A 13,882-nucleotide genomic window follows, 5' to 3' on the forward strand; every position below is an offset into this window, starting at 1 on the left:
ACAAATAACGAAACTGAAAAACTGAAAGAGACAATGGTGGGGGTCTAAGTGGGATAGGAAGGTGGCCACCAATATCCACCTGGATCAACATGCTCCTACGCGCACTTGGACAACCCATCTCAAGTAACGATGCTTCTTCGCAAAAGGGAGCCAAATTTGGTAAGTCCTCTAGTTCATTTGAGTCTGTACTTAATGCTTTAACTTTCGATGTGAATACTCTCTTCCCTCCGTTTTTGCTAACATTTGAAATTTTCAATTACAATGTACACAATTTCTTAGTTGATTCTAGCACATCGGTAAACGTATTTCCCCTATTTGTCGCAAAGAAAATCAACACAAAATGGGATAAAACAGATGCACAGATCTTTCAACTAAACAAAACTCTTGTCCGTGCAATTGGTGAACTAAAAAATGTGCTTATTCGCATATCATCTGATCACCAAGTTCACCAATGTATAAACATAGTAATTGCAGACATTTTGGAAGCATATGTTGTGTTATTGAGCAGTGACTAGTCCAACAAGTTGCAGGGATACTTTGCAACAAATTGTTTGCATTGGTGAATTCAGAGCGATATATGAAACACATGGTAACTCCCTTAGAGGCTGAAAATGATCCAATGGCTTTCATAGACCTTATTTTTGGCAATTTCTTTTGGAAACTGAACTGCGGTGTTATCTTGCTTAGTCATCTCGGGTCCCACCAGATACATAGTTGGAGCTCCTTCCTAGTCCAACTAGTGAAAATGATTTTTGTACAGTTAGTAGTAATAATAATAATGTTACTAGTGTAGTATGTATCCATTGTACATATGATATGTGGGAATTGTATTTTGATGGTTCCAAAACGCAGGAGGGCTCTGGAGCTGGTTGTGTTTTAATATACCCATGACAAAGAAAACATCTGATCTCTAGCTGCTTGGAATTCAAGTGCACAAATAACAATGCAGAATACGAAGCACTCATATTGGGTTTACAAAGAGCCATCAACCTCAACATTGTGGTTCTTTAAGCAATAGGTGACTAAAAAATTATCGTACGACATGTACGTGATACCATACATTAATTGTCACCTCATCTCAAAAGTTACCAACGAGAGGTATGGCATTTGATTTCACATTTCCAAGATTTTAATATTATCTCTGTTCCTAGAATGCGTAATGCAGTTGCAGATGCATTTGCAAATGTTGTTGCTAGGTTGTCACCACTTAGGGACGATTTTCCTATTGAAATTAATTATAAGCCATCTTTGCCTGATAATATTACTAATTTACCCATTTTCAATGATGACCAATAGATATTGTATTTTATGGAAAACACTGATGTATACAAAGATGAAGCGATTGATGAAGACGAGCAATAGAAGGAATTGCAAGATGCAACTAGCACAAGTAAATGAAACCTCATGCTAAAAGAGGCGGTATCATTATAAAAGTTGTATGACTTGCAAAATTGCTTCCGAGGGCCAGTTAATGCAAAGTCTTACAACTCAATGTTGTTGCATGAGAAGATAATTTGGGAACGAAAAAGGATATGAAGTATAAAAACCTTGGTACTTGTTGCACACCATAGGAGCGACAAGATTTTATCCAATTATTCAAGAAGTACTGAAATGTATTCGTGTGGTCATATGATGAGCTCAAAACTTATGACACGCGAATTATCCATCATGTAATTCCAATCAAATAAGGGGCCAATCCATTCCAAAAAAACCTACGGAAGGTACATCCTACCCTTGAAAATCTTATTCAAAAGGAGTTAAGGAAGCTGCTATATGCTCAAATCATTTATAAAGTGTGACATTCTACTTTGGTATCAAACTTGGTCCCAGTGAGGAAGAAGTCTGGGGAAATCCACTTGTGTGTTGATTTCACAACTTGAATTGCACCTCGGACAAAGACAACTACCATGTGTCGTCTATGGATCAGATATTACAAACAATATCGGGGTCATAAATGTTTTCTTTAATAGATGGGTATTCATGATACAATCAGGTTCTAGTCTCAGAGCATGGCAGGCTTAAAAAAGTGTTTCGTACTAAGTGGGTTACGTCTGCATTCAATAGAATTCCATTTGGGTTGATTAACATCGGTGTGACATTTCAACGCGCCATGGACATTGCATTTCATGGATTGATTGGACAAAGCGTGGTGGTCTACGTCGATAATGTTACAATATTTTATAAGAAGAGATTCGACCACATATGCCATTTGCGGAAATTTTTCGAGCGATGTCACAAACACAAGGTATCTCTTAATCCTAAGAAGAGTATTTTTGCAGGGTCCGAGGGTAATCTCTTGGGCCACATCATTTCAAAAAGTGGGATTAAAGTAGACCCTGAGAGGGTCAAAGCGATCACACAGATTCCCTTCCCATCGAACAAGAAAGCTATGTAGTCCTTCCTGGGAAAAATCTACTTCCTACGAAAGTTCATCTCTAATTACGCTCAGTTTGTTAAGGAAATGCAAGAGATGGTAAAGACAGATGCAATTTACAGATGGGATAAAAGGGAAAAATATGTATTCTCCCATATCAAGCAAACTACCGCATTAACACCTATTCTATACAACCCATATTTCACTAAATATTTTATGCTCTACAACTTTGCTTCTGACACTTCTCTCGTCATTGTGATTATTCAAAAGGATGATCAGCACAATGAGTGACCGATATATTTTATGAGCACTAGTCTTCAAGGACATGAACTCAACTATCCCACCATTGATAAACAAGCTTACGCAGTATACAAGGCGATGAAGCACTTCCAACCCTACCTTTTGAAAAATAACAATATTATCCTTGTTCTACAACCAGCGGTCAGATCATTGTTTGTTCAACAAGAGTTGGGTGAGAGAAGAGCGAACTGGATGACCAGGTTATAAGAGTAATATTTAGAGTTCAAACCAATTCACACCATCAAGGGCCACAGTCTATGTCAACTAGCAGCATAAGCAGTGGATACAAAAGAAGAAGAAGACCCTTCTGGATGGGAATAGGAAATCGAAATGTACAATGTAGAGCGAATAGCTCCCACTATTATCACAGATTCTTGGTACATAGATGTGCACCCATATCTTGAGCATGGAATTGTGCCCTCCCATTTATCCACACGACACAAGAGGGAACTTGGACTCAAAGCATTATCTTACTAGTTGGTGCATAGGGTGATTTTCAGAAAGCACCACAATGGAGTATTTCTCAGGTGTCTCGAAGCACATGATTCAGAGCAAATATTGCATGACCTCTACAATGGACCAACTCGGGGAAATTTCACAGGAAACACAACTGCGCATAAAATCATGCAGACTAGTTTTTGTTGGCCCACATTGTTCAAAGATGCTCACACTTACGCTCGCAAGTGTTCAGTCTATCGAAAGTGTGCTGACCAAAACAAGAAGTTAGCCACTCCATTGCAACCTATCATAGTGGAAGAACCTTTTCAACATTGGGGCTTGGATGTTATTTGAGAAATATTTCTGCATTCATCAAAGTATCAACGCTATATTCTCACTTCCACATAGTAATTTACGCGGTGGGCAGAAGCAGTTCCACTTAAACATGTGAATGATCAGGAATTCATCAATTTCCTTCAAAAAAATATCATTTGCAGGTTCGACATTCCTACTTCAATTGTTTTTGATAATGCAACATATTATGATCACTAAAACTATATGATTTTTCATTAGAAAATGGAATTTTATTTAAGCATTCAACTAATTATTATCCGCAGGGGAATGGTCTTGCTAAATCCACAAATAAGAACCTTATCTGTATCATCAAAAATACCATATTCTTTGAACAAAAGGACTTGCACTCCGCTTTAGTAAATTCTTTGTGGGTTGACCGAGTCACACAAAAGCCCTCTCTTAATACCTCCCCTTACTTCCTAGTGTATGGAAAATAATCCATCCTCCCTCCTAACATTATTTTCCCACTCTCCAACACTCGCAAGAATCCCAAGGCAAGCCATGCTTACTAGTGCAACGTAGGATAGACACTCTTCACAAGTTGCAGGAAGAAATGCTAAAAGAAAAAAGAAATATTTTCACTTCATCAAAACTGTATCAAGAGGTGGTTTGACAAGAAGTATGCAAGGAAGAATAAATTCCATGTGGCTGACTTAGTCTTGAAGTGCGATGAAGCCCAGGAGGAAAAGAAAAACACACCAAGTTTCAATCCCTGTGGATTGGACCATTCACAATCCATGAAAAGGTTGGCCAACACACATATCATCTGCAATCACATGATGGGAGGATTGACTCTCTCCCCGTCAATGGCCAAGACTTAAAATATTATTTTCAATGAAAATATCGGGTTGTGCCCTACACTATGTACATAATACTTTCATGTTTGTTTGATTTTGGTTTTGTTTTCTGTATGTGTCATGCAAATCAATGTTGCGTGTCAACATGTTTCCTAGCTTCTTTGTGTGTGGCTGAGTTAAAAGAGAGCCTTGTGACACTTCAACATTTGGCTAACCTTCTGTCCATTTTCCCTGTATTGGTTATATATTTTAGTCAATGAAGTTCCGATGGAAAATATGATTAGTTCATAAGGATAGTTTTGGTTAAACTATGAACCTGTGTCTATTCAAGAAACCTCGTGCCCATACTTAATTTTTTATGTTTTCATGTTGTCATGCATATCCAAATAGTAGAGGAGGAGAAGGGGAAAAATATAAATGAGCGAACCTAAATTAGGGGTCTCTATATTCTTCTTTGAAGGAACAACCTCTTCTACTCTCAATAAGTTGAGATCCCTCTTCCGCCCATAAAATGAATAAGTGCCAATGCATAGTCCTATAAAATAAATAAATAAAGGTGAAAGAAGAGAAAGGCTTCTTGCGTAGAGAGGTGAAGCAAGCAACTCTGCCAAGGTACTGTCCAGAATCACTGGTAGTGGAGCAATGTTTGTGTTCCTATATTCACTCCACTACTGCACTGTCCAGGCCTACTGGAAGCAGAGCAACACCAGAGATGAAAAATAATACTCTGAAAATATTAAGCTCGCGAACTTCACTACCCTTCCCAACTCGAAACTTTACGATATCGCTGAATCTTATGGTGTGTTCAACTAAGAAAGGTCTGGAGGGGACCATCTATATTCACAGGGTAAGTGAGGAGACCAAGGTAATCCACACGATGAATCAATACTCCCTGAAGAACCAAGACCCTACACATAAGAGTTAACCAAGGCAGAGAAGTTGGAATTCTACCAGTGTTTTGCCAAGTGTTGTCTCTGCTACAATGCCATCCAAAATTTTGGCTTACGATCAATTTTGGATCCTTCTTTGGTCTTGCACATTGTCATCGCAAACTTTGAAACTCATTTCATGTGTTTTCTTGAGGATTTTTTGTCCCCTTTCCAAGATAGGAGAAATGTCATCTTTTTGCATGTCGACTGTCGCATAATGTATAAAATACCTTTATGGTGGTTTCAAGAGGTCAACTTTGTGTAAATTGGTTTTTATGACCACATAAACATCCGTCGCACCCATTTCCAAAGTTTTAAGCATTGTCGCACAAGTGTTGTCACAGTCATCGCTAAGTGTATCTTAAGTGTCACACTTGTCATAAAGTTGTCACATGGAGGGAAATGCATTGTCCCTTCTCCTCAATGATATATGTTATTTTGTCTTAAAGTATTCTAAGTGTGTGATCACAGTCGAATTTTTATCATTGTTCACATCAGCCTCATTGGTCCCGCATTTAGTCATTTTCAAGAAAGGTTCTTGACCAAGAAAACTAGCTTCACCTGACCTCCCTGAATTGCACACTGCGTAGTATCAATCCTCAGTTGTGACCTTACCTCTTGTCACTGTACAAAGCATAATATCTATGCTCAAACCCTGCCTGGACCCCCATAATTGTGCAATTTTTTCTCACAGCTCGGCATTAAATGCGCATTGTGCAGTCTATAACCTCAAGCTCATCCTTGAGCTCTTGAACTGCACGACTGTGAACTGGTCCAACCTCTCCTATCTCCCAAAACTATGCAATGTGCTCACCCATTACTCATCCCCTCAACCTATCACACTGAACCTGGGAATTGTGCAATTTGTCTCCTCAACCCAACCTGAACTGCACATTGTGTAGTCTCAAGGCTCCCATTTCCTACTTGAACTACACAATTATGCAGTCACTGAGCCCTTTTCCTAGCCTTCCATCTAGTTCTCACTCAATCAATGGATTAACATGCTCAATCTTAGACTAGGGGGTTTTCGAACTGATGTCATCTCATCATGAGTGAATTGCAGAAACAAGTACCTTATTATGCCATGGAGAGATGATGAAGAAGGAGATGAAGGAGCACAACATGCTGAAAGACCATCTTGTATTTGAATATGCAAATTGATCAATCAACAAAAAGCAAGACTTGAGATCATTGAAGATCCCTTATCACCAAGCCATGCAGAGGTGAAAAGAAGAAGACCTGCAACACACAGTGGCAACAATGGCTTGACATTTCCACATCATCAAGCAAGTCTATGTCAATAGTGTCATGTCATGTCATGTCATGAGTTGTCACATGCCACACCATTATGGTTAATGATGTAAATTATGTTTCGAAAATGTATTGTAAAGTGGAAGTCCAAAGGACATGTATGGAATATGAAGAGTCATGTAAAGTTGAAAAGTCATAGGAAGTCAAATAGTCATGAGGGTAGATGAAGAGTCATAAGGAAGGTGAAGCATCACTTCCTCATTGTTATATATACACCCTCATTGTAAGAGCAAAGGAATTTTCACCTTAGCTCCTCCCGCAAGGCAATAAAGAGATAAGATAATTCTTTTGAGGATCAAGGAGTGGCTCCTACGCTCCACTATTGGAGATAGTGGTGTTCATTGTATACACGTGTCTTGGAACTTTTACTTTATATAAGAAGCCCTATGGGCAATCAAGTTCTTCATGCCTGGATTATGGATATTTGTAAGAGTATTCTGTGAATGTTTGTAATTCATGTTTTCTTTCATATGTGCTAAAGTAGTTGAACTATTTCGGTTATTTTGATACTTATCATATTGATAATGTGTTGTAATTGCTATTATTGATGTTGCATCATCGTGGACTATTTTGCTGGATATTAGACATATCCTCCTTATCACATTGGTTGCACCAACCATCGCATCTCTGTGGAATATTCCACTTAATGTTGTACGAACCCTTCTCATTTATGTGTGTCTCTACTAGGGTGGTACTACTACCTCTCTATTAGAGGCTCACTTTTCCTCCCCTCTGCAGTGAAAGAACTCTAACACACATATGATTAAACACTCGTCAAGCACACCCCCATTGCTTTTCGAAGGCACATTTTCATTCCTCTCTTTTGCTGACAGTTAGATCCAAGGCATATCTTTAAGATAATCAACAATCAGACCATTTTCTGGATGGGGCTCCTATCCCAAACGGTGTGATGTCTAATTGGGACCATATATCAGGGAGACCCCTTGAATGTTGGCATTGGCGTGTCCAACACCATCAACATAAGTTTAGATATTTGTCCTTCTAATCTTGCTTGAGTGAAAGAATACAAATCACAACCTGTCCTTCTATATTTAAACCTTCATCCTTTATTATATTCTTCATAAATTGTAGATAGAGGAGACTCATTGAATTAGAAGCATCTTTGCCACAGTAAGTTCGATGTCATAGGGAGATCTTGCCATAGTAAGCTCAAATGACTTAGAGAAATATTATCACAGGAAGTTTGAATGCCATAGAAATTTTCACAGAGGTTTGAACTATTCTTTGGTCTTCATAGGTCTACTTTCACACTAGATTTTGCTATGTTTTTCTTCGAGACTTAACCTTACTTAGGTCTTCTTCAATAGTACTCCTATATTCACTATAGCTCTGAAACCATGTTGAGAAACCAAGTGTAGTGGAATTATGCTTGATTTCTCTACTTGATAATTACTTGTGAATGTTTATATTTCTTATTTATTATTTTTTATGTCTTCTTCATCAAGCAATTATACAAAATGTCCAATCTTCTACGAAAATAAAGAGATAAGAGACACCAAAATTAGTCTCCAAGTTAGGGGAAAAAACCCACAAGGGGGAAAAACCCAACAATCCTTCTCTTATATAATCAAGTTAATATGAGATATCCAAGACCAAGACCAAGATAAAACTGCCACCAAAAACTCCAAGTCTAACCCTCCTCCAAAGCACCTACAAAGTCAAAGTCAACATAGGTCAAACTGGTCAACTTCCTGAAATTGCAACCCCTAAAATTTTAGGCTTGCTGTAGCATAGAAAAATTTGACCCTGTTCATAGAATTCCTTCTTCACATTTGCAAGATTCTTCTTGCCATTTCTCTCCTTTAATTCAGTATAATTCTTCTTTTTAGGTGCAAAAAGTGCTTATTGTGATGATAATTGATTATCCTTCAAATGGTTCAAACTATTTTATATATAGCTGTCCAGGAGGTTGAATAGGTGTCCGTTGGAGGACTGGGCCGACTTGCTCATTTGGTGGACTACGACTAAAACAAAAAATTCAAATTCCTTTTTCTTACAAATGTCCAAATGGGACATGAATCAAATACATTTTCTTTTGACTCATAATAAATTCCTTTTGACTCTATAAGCACGAAGAACATGCTTTAACCAAAATAAAATATAATTATGAATATAATAAATATGTCAATGATAAAATTACATTACATTATGAAGACCAACACTAGTTACAATTTCAACACCATCTAATGAGTAGTTCTCTCAAAACATGCATGGGTAGCTTTATCAAATTGACTCCGTGCAATGTATCCTAGATAGGGATTTTTATGCCATTCCCACAATTTCCATATTTCTAGATCTAAATGTAGGACCCCCACCCTAAGTTTCATCATTTCATCAATAATGCACAGGAAGGTGAAGGAATGTTCCATCTAGGTGATATATCTTAATGGTTCAAAACCATTTGTTTAGGCCCACCTTGGGAGAATGGTGCCATATGCTATATTCCATTAGTTTATTATTTTGTGGAACTAAAGATAGTTATAAATGGCTAAGTAGTCATGAGTTAGAAGTTTCTTTTTGTTGTGGTTCAATGTGATGCACATACCGACGTTCTTATTTTGATATGCCTTGAGTTGTCATAGGTGCAAAATTCTTAATCAATTTTTTTGCCAAGCTCTCTAACTTCTCATCCAAATTGCTTACAAAATGTTGAATTCCCTAAAAAATTTCATTAATAATCATGCGTTGAGTCTCTAGTTGATCTAATTTGTTGGTAGTAGAGTGAGCGGCCATATTTTCTGGGGATTTGCTATGAAGTTGTTTATAGGAATTATCCTTCATGGGTGAGCTCACCAGAAAAAGTTACTAGGTCCCCAGGTTAAGGGTGGTAGGTACTATGTCTCTCTGATATATGTGCAAGTTCCGACAATAACACTTGGCCCAACATCCCTAGGCACTAACTAAGGAGTCTCAATCATTTCCTTATCCATATAGTCAACTACCCAAGTACTACCCATGTTAACCCTAAAACTCATTCCTTAGCCTTATATATTGAATTATTCCATTTCTAATGTTATATTTTTGTTCTCGATAGGACCTTCCATTGTACCCTTTCATTATAATTTTATCTGTTGTCTCCTATATCTACCAAGGATGCCTACTCTTAGGATCATCAAATCTTGTCGTATACATTGTATTCATTGTGAAAGGAGGTTTCCCTCTCAAAGTGGACTGTAATTATTGGCTTTTAATCATTTTAAGACACATGGTTCATAACATTTGATATTAGATCTATGGTCATAGAATTTTGTCATTTTAGACAAATCATCGTGGCATTTTTACTATCTTTTTTTTTTTGAGAAGATTCAAACCATGAAATTTTGGGTTGATTTAGGAGAGATATAGAATTACATATGAGAAAGCTTTCAAATTATTGTTTTCTATAATTTCATAGATATACCCTATGAAATTTAGGGTCTGTAAATGGTCTTGAAATTTGTCTTAAATAAGCAATCTTCGAATTTTCACTATATTTTTTTTTGTGAAGCTTTAGATCGTGAAATTTTGATATGATTTAGGAGAGATATACACATACATGTGATTAAAATTTTAGATTCTATTTTACTATAGTTTTAGATATATACCCTATGGAAGATAGGGTTTCTTAATGATCTTGAAATCAATCTTAAATGAGTGCTTTTATATTTTTCACTATAATTTTTTTCTAGAACACTTTCGTCTGTGTAATTTTTAAAAGACTATAGAGAGGTATCTATGTACAATTATTAAATATTTTAGACTCTGGTTCACTATGAATTTGGATATAGATCTCATGTAAGTTAGGGTTTTTGAATAGTCCTAAAGTCAATTTTAAAGAAGCGATCTTGAATGTTTTGCTATAACTTTATCCTAGAGAAGTTTCAGAATGTGAAATTTCTAGGGATTTGATAATGCATATTGAGGTACAACAAGTAAAATTATAGAATCATATTTACAAAATTGGACATGTGGCATGCTATACAAGTTCACTCTTGGGAGGAGGCCAAAAATCAACAAGTTTTGGAAAAGTTATCATAACTTTCACTTGGCACATCAAATTTTGGTCAGACTTGTGGAATTGTAAAGTAGACATACCAATGCAAGCCAAAATTTTAGATTCAGAAGGGTTCAAGCTTTAGATATATATCAAAGCAAAGGTCAACCATCCATGTAATCTACAAATTAGAGTTTTGAAAGGTACATGACTTACAATTGACATAGCTTTTGATTGGAAAACCTATTTTTGGTTATTTAAATTTTGTGATAAAGAGGAAAAAAGGAGAATTAATATTTATTCACATGACTTCTATAGGTGCTTGAAAAGTTACTTCACTACTTAAACATCCAAAAAGCTCATCCATGACTCATGGGGAAACTGCAAATTTCCAATATTAGGTATCCAAGTTGGAAATTCCATTGTCATAGGTGCAATAATCGGTAAAAATATGGAAGAAAAGATGGAGGAAAGCAAGGAAGAAATAAAAAAATCCATAAATTCGATGGAAAAGTTTCTCTCGAAGAGGCTTCCAAAAGGGATATGGAGATCCAAGGAAATCATGAAAATAAGGAGAACAATTGTGTTATAACTCAATCACATATGAGGAATACTTTATCATAATTGGAGAGCATAAACATTGAATCGTTTAACCACAATCATGATTTTTCACTGCAATATCCACACCATCATGGCTTCAAGTAAGCATCGGGGAATTACTTAATTACAAAGATTGATATGAGGAAGTTTGTTGGTAACAATTTTATAACTTGGATATTCTATATGAAGCAATAATTTGATATATAGCAAGTGACAACCTTATGACAAGTAAATATTGCATCCATGTTTTTAAAAGAAGATCAAATTTTATGGTATCAATGAATTTGCAAAAGGAAAGTGGATTCTATTGTATCTTGGTCCATTTTTATTGAGGAATTGATAGCACATTATTGGGATGTTAAGAGTAATACATTCTTTAGTCAATCAACAAATCTTTGACTAAATGGTCTAGTTACAAAGCACATTCAATAATTCCAAAATTTGAGCCTTAAGGTAAAGAACATTTCAAAGGATAATTTTTTAGTCCTCTTTATGAGAACTTAAAAGGAAAGCATCCAACATGACGTGTGCCTATTTAATCCTAAATCCATAGAGCATGCTTTCAGTTTAGCAAAAAAAATTAAAAGTAAAAATATGGCTACTTGAAATTTGGTCACTAACAACTATAGAGAACTTTATGCTCCCTCACATCCAATCTTGTGAAATATTATGGAGGGAGATGTCAAACATGGCATTCTATTCATTCATAGTTAAATACATTAATGAATCCATAAGACATTAATAATGCTCAAAAAATTCATAATGAATAAAAAGGTTAAGACCTTACTCTAATAGCATTTCCTTATGAATATCAACATAATCTCCTCACCTTACAACAATTAAATCTAATATATAAATAATTTGACAAGACAATTACAAGGAACAATTTACAATGAAATAGTCTAGTTGCTCTCAATTAAAGTCCAAGTTGCATAAGATTTTTAATGAACTTTAACTTTTTGTCACAGTTTGTCCTTGCCACACTCACATGCAAGTGATTTATTCCTATATGGCTACAACTAATGTACTTCATAACTAAACTATATTTAATCTCCAAATTATTATCGACAAATTATATATATAATATTTTTATATAAAAAGATATTTAATATTATACATTAAACCATTTATTTCTATAAAATAAATAATAAAAATTATATAAAATAATTAAAACAATAATACTATTTTAAAATTTATGTGATTTTATTCTCATAATAAAATGATTGCATTTTCATATAAACTAGTACAACCACATTAAAAATATTAACGTGGTTGATATATCCAAAGACTTCTTTTGTATTTACTATTGATAAATATATAACAAAAAAATATTGCAGAAAAAATATTATTATTCTTTGATTTTACTTAGCCCTTAAGAATACAAGGTAGTGATAAAAAATAAAAGTGTTAGGGTTTCTATTCTTTACAACCAAGATATAAGACATTTTTTTTGAAATTAGTATGCTTTGAAAATCTCCAGAAAATTGGTGGGTGGGGAACCACGTGACACAAATCTAATTTTTTAAATTTATTAAATGTAAATGCAACCTAACAAACTGTGTAACACACTACAACGATTGATAAGCATTCAGACAAGCATATGCTAAGCATATTCCCTTGATAATCAATATAGGCGGTCAATTAAAAAAAGTCACCAGATGCTCATCCACCTTAAGTTGAAATAAGTCACCAGATGCTCATCCACCTTAAGTTGAAATAAAAAGCCTTGCACGAAATATGGTGTGTAGCAAGCCACTTGACACGATTCTAATTTTTTTAATTGATTAAAAGTAAATGCAACCTAACAAACTCTGTAACACATTACACCAATTAATAAGCATTCAAACAAAACATATGCTAATCATATTCTCTTGAGAATCAATCTAAATCGTAAATTAAAAAAATCATCAAATCCTCGTAAAAAAAATAATAATAAAATAAAATATCTTCAACAAAAATATTTAATATTATACCTTAATATAAAAATTATATAAAACCATTAAAACAATAATATTATTTTACAGTTTATGTGATTTCACGTACACAATTAATTTATGTGATTTCATGAACACAATTTGAATGTATAATGATCACCCTTTGTGAAGAAAGAGTGATTGATATTCGATGTTTTTGAAATTCATGTGATTCAGATATATATGAATGACTGACAAAGAAACACTGACTGATACATGATATTTTTTAAATTCATGTGAGGCATATATAATGATCAACTTTCATTCCTAACAAAAAGTGGTTGATTATTTGATATTCATATTATTTAATACACAAGTGTGTTATTTAATAATCCTCTTTTTCATTCAAATGGGTGCTTGATATTTTTATACATATAATATATCTTATTATTAGGAAACAAATTAGTTGAGAAATTTAAGATAATTTTAAGATAAGTTGGTGAATTTGTTTTTAAATTTGATAGATTATATTTTTATCTTATTTAATTCTCAAATAACACAAGAACAAGATTTGAACTCTAACATTTATTGAGTGAAACTTCGTTTCCACCCACCGTCATTATTAATTAAACTACCCAAACCTATAATAAATTAATAAAATTTAAAATAAATAAAACAATATAATTTTTTAAATAATAACCTTTGTCAATGAACAGAAACTAAGATATTCAAAAACCTGTAACCATTTATGAAGACCTATATCAATGCTCATAGACTAATTAATCCTTGCATAGACCAGAAGGCTCTGGATTCTTAGTGCTTGAGAATTGTTTATTAGAAATGCAGGAAGACCCCTTTTTTTTTGGGTATAA

The sequence above is a fragment of the Pinus tabuliformis genome, chromosome 6, assembly GCF_031772625.1.
Source record: "Pinus tabuliformis cultivar Carrire ecotype Pingquan chromosome 6, CPIR1, whole genome shotgun sequence".
Lineage (NCBI taxonomy): Eukaryota > Viridiplantae > Streptophyta > Pinopsida > Pinales > Pinaceae > Pinus > Pinus tabuliformis.